Source organism: Nicotiana tomentosiformis, chromosome 8 (assembly GCF_000390325.3).
Source record: "Nicotiana tomentosiformis chromosome 8, ASM39032v3, whole genome shotgun sequence".
Taxonomy (NCBI): Eukaryota; Viridiplantae; Streptophyta; class Magnoliopsida; order Solanales; family Solanaceae; genus Nicotiana; species Nicotiana tomentosiformis.
Window position 1 is genome coordinate 118737381 of NC_090819.1, and position 6925 is coordinate 118744305.

Genomic DNA, 6925 nt, shown 5'->3' on the forward strand with positions numbered 1-6925 from the left:
ACATATATAAGATAACTCAACCCCGTTTTAAGTCATTATTTTTCAGTATATTCAGACCTTATAACCCTAAAAACATTCTCTCAAGGTTCTCTCATGATCCAAGACCCAAACAAAGGGCAAACAACACAAATCAAATGTCGGGAATCCCGTGGTGCTAGTAAGTTTCTTGTTTTTCTTGTTGTTGCTGATTTTTGTGTTGTTCCAGCTCGTGTGGGAGGTTGTTTTAAGTGCTTTATGTTCTGTAAATACACCTTCAAGTTTTTAATATCAACCCTAGGTGATTTCAAGTCTTCTAAAGTAATTCTAGTGCCGAAAAACCCGAATTAATTGCTAGTTTCGCTTCCTTGTTCTTGTGGCAGAATTGAAGGGATATTTCGTGGAAAATTAAGGTCAAATTGGAGTTGTTCTTTCTGTTTAAAGGTAATGAACCTCTTACTCTATATATATTTAAGATTATCCAAGTTGTGGCTAAGTCGTTGATGCTAGAACTTGTGAAATATATATCGAAAGGCTTGGTAGTAATGTTGTTAGTTGGTGGACTGTTTTGGAGGCTCAATATGATTATTAATGATGTTGTTTGGGCTGTTTGGTGATTGTATTGACTTGTGTGAAGTCATATAAATAGGGGAGGTGCTGTCCGTTTCATCGTAAAATAGGTTGCGGTCGATACATAATAGTTACGACGCTTAAACGATAATGATAGTGTCATTTCTTTTATTGTAGACTAAGGAGTCGTGACATTTGCATAGCTTGAGGTTGGGCAGTATATACAAGGTATGTGAGGCTATCCCCTTCATTCTTTTGCACGACTCCAATTGTACATAATGTAATGAACGAGCTCCCAAAAATACTCTACTCTTAGAAGCTAGCAGTACTTACATTGCTGCCCTTCTTATGAAACGATTGATATTGATGTTACTTCTCTTATTCTTATATTATCAATGTTGTTGGTAGTTCCTGATTCTTATAAGATTCTTGATGAAGAGTTAATCCTAATAACGTGTACGAAGGATACCGACCTTACGTCACTCCGAAAGGTTCAAAATATGATTCCAACGAGTCCAGCATGCATCATATATATGTATCTATTTTACTCTACCGAGCCGCGCTATAGTCGGCCGGGTATGGCACCTATTGTGCAACCACTGATCAGTTGGGTTTTACCGAGCTCCACGTGGCCGGGTACGATTCTACCGAGCCCTATGATGGCCGGGTACGTTTTACCGAGCCTATTATGGCCGGGTACGATATGATGATGATGATGCCCACAAAGGCATATGTTTTAAACGTTTATGTATATATATATATATATATATATATGTATGTATCATGTATTTCATGTCAGTAGCCCTCAGAGGTACCCAGATGTCACAGGTTGTATATTCCCTATCACTGTTTACATTATTGTTCTTACTTATGCTATTCTGCCTTACATACTCAGTACTTTATTCGTACTGACGTCCTTTTTATTTGTGGACGCTGCATGTCGTGCTGCAGGTCCTGATAGACAGGTAGACGTAGCTCCCCCACCACAGTAGGCTGTCCAGTTCAGCGGTTATTGGCGAGATCCCTTCTCCGGACTTGCCATGGTCTTGGTATGCATTTTTGTTATAGACCTTATGGGTATGTCGGGGCCCTGTTCCGGCAATGTTGTAGCACTTATGTTCTTTTAGAGGCTCATAGACATGTGTCGACTTATGTATGGTTTAGAATGCCTTTTTGGCTGATTTTTGTTGTATAGTCTTTCATGGCATCATGATAGCTCGTACCTTATATATAGTTTCTTGACAGTCTTGTCGTCCCATGTTATGTATGTTCATGACATTATCTTTCATTGTTAGATGTTCATGATCCATGTCTACTATTTATATTGATCTTGTCGACCCTTAAAGATAATAAGGAAGGTTAGATAAAATATACGTTGGTGCTCGGCAAGTATGGCCCGGGTGCTAGTCATGACCCTCCAGTTGGGTCGTGACAAACTTGGTATCAGAGCAAGTCTGTCCTAGGGGTTGTCTATGAGCCGTGTCTAGTAGAGTTTTGATTATGGATGTGTAGCGCGCCACATTTATAATCAGGAGGCTACGTGACATCTAGGGTTGTTACCTTCTTCCTAAATCTAGATCGTGCGTAGAGTTGAGTCGTAAGTGTTCATATCTAATATTCACATTGTTTTCTTTCAGCGATGCCTTCGACTAGGAAGCAAGCGATTAGTAAACGGCTTGATACAGCTGTGGGCGAGGGTAACATTCAGGTCCCTCCAGCCAGAGCAGGCCAAAGTGAGGCTCAGAGTGAGATGCCGTCTCATACCTCTCCGTCTCCTCCAGAGGATATTAGGAGGCACCCAGTACATCCAGTTCCACCGTCTGGCACTACAGACCACGATATGCGCAGTGCAGTGCAGTTGTTGACTAGCTTGGTAGCTGCTCAGGCTCAGAGGCAGAATACCGGTGTTGCTGATAAACCGGTTAGTGCGAGAGTTCGTGATTTTATTAATCTAGACCCTCCAGTGTTTACCGGATCAGATCCCAAGGAGGACCCACAAACATTTATTGATCAGGTTCATCGTACATTGCGGGTTATGCATGCTAGTGATACGGAGGCAGTAGAGTTGGCTTCTTATCGGTTACGGGATTTAGCGGTTTTCTGGTATGATAGTTGGGAGAGATCTAGGGGTCCGAACGCTCCTCTAGCCGTGTGGAAGGAATTTTCTGAGGCCTTTCTTCGTCACTACTTGCCAGTTGAGATACGACGAGCAAGAGCTGATAAGTTCTTGAACCTTCGACAGGGTAATATGAGTGTACGAGAGTATAGTATACAATTTGATTCTTTAGCAAGGTATGCTCCCCATATGGTGGCCGAAATGAGTGATAGGGTGCATCTGTTCGTGAACGGGTTGGGACCACATCTGATAAATGAGTGCACAACAGCCTCCTTGGTAGAGGGCATGGATATTTCCCGTATTCAGGCTTATGCCCAGACCCTAGAGGATCGTAAGCGCCAGCAAAGGGCAGATAGGGAGCAGGATAGGGGCCAGCATAAGAGGGCGAGATTTGCAGGGTATTCTGATGAGTTCAGAGGCAGTATCAGGCCCCAATCTTCGAGGAGTTCGGCGCCACCTGTAGCTAGTGCTCCTCCACAGTTTCAGAGGCCTCGGTATGATCGATTTACCTATTCTGGTTCAGGTCAGAGTTCGAGGGCATCAGGTTCACAATTTCATAGAGATACGAGTCAGACGAGACCCCCAACACCTCGTTGTGATCAGTGCGGCAAGGCCCACTTTGGACTGTGCCGTCGAGGTTTCGATGCGTGCTATTCTTGCGGACAGCCTGGCCATATGATGCGGGATTGTCCTAACAGAGGAGGTGGTGGTATGGCTCGACCGACTGGATCTGTGTCTGGTTCTTCCTCATCAGTTCGACCTCCAGCACAAGGTTTTCAGCAGTCGACAGGTCGTGGTAGAGGTAGAGGTTCAGTGCCGAGTTCGAGTGGTGCTCAAAATCGAACCTATGCTCTAGTAGGTCGACAAGATCTCGAATCGTCTCCGGATGTTGTTACAGGTATATTGTCTGTGTTTTCTTATGATGTATATGCGCTAATTGATCCAGGATCTACCTTATCATATGTTACACCCTTTGTGGCTAATAAGTTTGGCATTGAACCTGAATTGATAAGTAAACCACTTGCGGTATCCACTCCGTTAGGAGATTCTGTGATTGCTAGAAGGGTATATAAAGGTTGCACTGTGATGATTTGTAGTCGTCAAACCTCGGCAAATTTATTTGAGTTAGAAATGGTTGATTTCGATGTGATAATGGGAATGGACTGGTTGGCCTCATGCTATGCAACTGTTGACTGTCGTACGAAGATGGTTAGGTTTCAGTTTCCGGGTGAACCCACCATTGAATGGAAGGGGAACATTGCTATGCCGAAAGGTAGGTTTATTTCCTATCTTAAGGCAAGGAAGATGATCTCAAAAGGTTACATTTATCATCTTGTTCGTGTTAGGGATGTGGAGGCGAAGCCGCCTACTCTACAATCCATCCCCGTGGTCAATGAATTTCCAGATGTTTTCCCAGATGAACTCCCAGGCCTTCCTCCTGAAAGGGAGATTGAGTTTAGCATTGATGCGTTGCCTGACACTCAACCGATCTCTATCCCTCCATACAGGATGGCCCCGGCAGAGTTGCGAGAGTTGAAGGCGCAGTTGAAGGACTTGCTGGATAAAGGGTTTCATTAGGCCTAGCACTTCACCTTGGGGTGCACCAGTCTTGTTCGTGCGGAAGAAAGATGGGTCGTTAAGGATGTGTATCGATTATCGACAGTTGAATAAGTTTACAATAAAGAACAAGTATCCACTTCCAAGGATTGATGACCTGTTTGACCAACTCCAGGGTGCCAAGTATTTCTCCAAGATTGACTTGCGTTCAGGGTATCATCAGGTAAGGGTTAAGGATAAGGATATTCCAAAGACGGCCTTCCGGACAAGATATGGGCACTTTGAGTTCTTGGTGATGTCGTTCGGGCTAACAAATGCCCCAGCAGCTTTTATGGATCTCATGAATAGTGTATTCAGGCCCTATCTTGATGTGTTCGTGATCGTATTCATTGATGACATTCTGGTGTATTCTCGTTCGGAGGCGGAACATGCGGGCCACTTGCGGATAGTATTACAGACCCTTCAGGATCATAAGTTATATGCTAAGCTCTCTAAATGTGAATTCTGGCTGAACTCAGTAGCATTCCTTGGCCATGTGATATCTGATGAGGGTATTAGTGTCGACACTCAGAAGATCGATGCAGTGAAGAATTGGCCGAGACCTACAACACCGTCAGAAGTCCGCAGCTTCCTGGGGCTAGCAGGATATTATAGGCGGTTTGTAGAAGGGTTTTCCTCTATATCAGCACCATTGACTAAGTTAACACAGAAAGCTACCAAGTTCCAGTGGTCTGATTCTTGTGAACATAGTTTTCAGGAGCTAAAGAATCGATTGACATCTGCGCCAGTGCTCACTCTCCCAGAAGGAACAGAAGGTTATGTGGTATATTGTGATGCCTCAGGTATAGGTTTGGGGTGCGTATTGATGCAACGTGGGAAGGTGATTGCTTATGCATCACGACAATTGAAGAAGCATGAAAAGAATTACCCGACTCATGATTTGGAATTGGCTGCAGTAATATATGCTTTGAAGATATGGCGGCACTACTTATACGGCGTCCATGTTGACATCTACACAGATCACAAAAGTTTACAATACATCTTCAAGCAGAAGGAGTTGAATTTGAGGCAGCGTAGGTGGCTTGAATTACTGAAAGACTATGACGTCGAGATATTGTACCATCCTGGTAAAGCCAATGTTGTGGCAGACGCTCTCAGCCGTAAGTCAATGGGAAGCTTAATACATATTGAGGCAGGTAGACAAGGGTTGACCAAAGAGCTTCACCAGCTGGCCAATATGAGAATCAGATTGTTGGACTCTGATGACGGAGGTGTTACTGTACAGAATACAGCAGAATCATCTTTGGTAGCCGAGGTAAAAGCACGGCAATATGAAGATCCTACCTTAGTAAGATTGAGAGAGGGAATTCAGCAGTGTAAGATTACAGCTTTCAAGATCGGAGGAGATGGGACACTGAGATACCAGGGCCGATTATGTGTGCCTAGTGTGGCAGGGTTGCGAGAGAAGATTATGATTGAGATTCATCAGTCCCGATATTCTATCCATCCTGGCTCGACAAAGATGTATCATGACGTTAAGGAGCAGTATTGGTGGGACAACATGAAGAAGTCTATTGCAGAATTTGTAGCCCAGTGTCCTAATTGTCAACAAGTAAAGATCGAGCATCAGAAACCCAGTGGATTGATTCAGAATATAGAGATTCCGACCTGGAAATGGGAGGTGATTAATATGGACTTCATTATTGGATTACCTCGCTCTTATCATAAGTTTGACTCCATTTGGGTGATAGTTGATCGACTTACAAAATCTGCCCATTTTCTACCAGTTAAGACAACTTACACGGCTGAAGATTATGCGAAGTTGTATATCAAGGAGATTGTTAGGCTTCATGGTGTGCCGGTATCTATTATATCAGACCGAGGAGCTCAATTTACGGCTAACTTTTGGAGGTCTTTTCAGAAGGGTTTAGGCACACAAGTAAATCTCAGCACTGCATTCCATCCGCAGACTGACGGACAGGCTGAACGTACCATCCAGACGCTGGAAGATATGCTACGAGCATGTGTTCTAGATTTTAAGGGGAATTGGGATGACCATCTGGCACTTATAGAATTTGCCTACAATAATAGCTACCATTCCAGTATTAAAATGGCCCCGTATGAGGCACTGTACGGGAGGAGATGTAGATCACCAGTTGGATGGTTCGAAGTCGGTGAGACAGAATTATATGGGCCAGATTTGATTTACCAAGCCATTGAGAAGGTGAAACTGATACAAGAGCGGCTGAGGACGGCACAAAGCAGGCAAAAATCTTATTCCGATGTCCGACGTCGTGATCTGGAATTTGAGGTTGGTGATTGGGTTTTCCTGAAGATCTCGCCGATGAAGGGTGTTATGCGTTTTGGGAAGAAGGGTAAGTTGAGTCCACGGTATATTGGGCCGTACAAAATTCTTTGACGAATTGGACAGGTTGCTTACGAGTTAGAATTGCCATCTGAATTGGAATTTGTCCACCCGGTATTCCATGTATCTATGTTGAGGAAATGTATTGGAGACCCTTCTCGGGTCGTCCCTATCAAAGATGTACAAGTTACAAAGGATCTATCATATGATGAACTGCCAGTGGCTATATTAGATCGACAAGTCCGCAAGCTGAGAACAAAGGATGTAGCTTCCGTGAAAGTATTATGGAGGAACAAGAATATAGAAGAAATGACATGGGAAGCAGAAGAGGAGATGAAGTC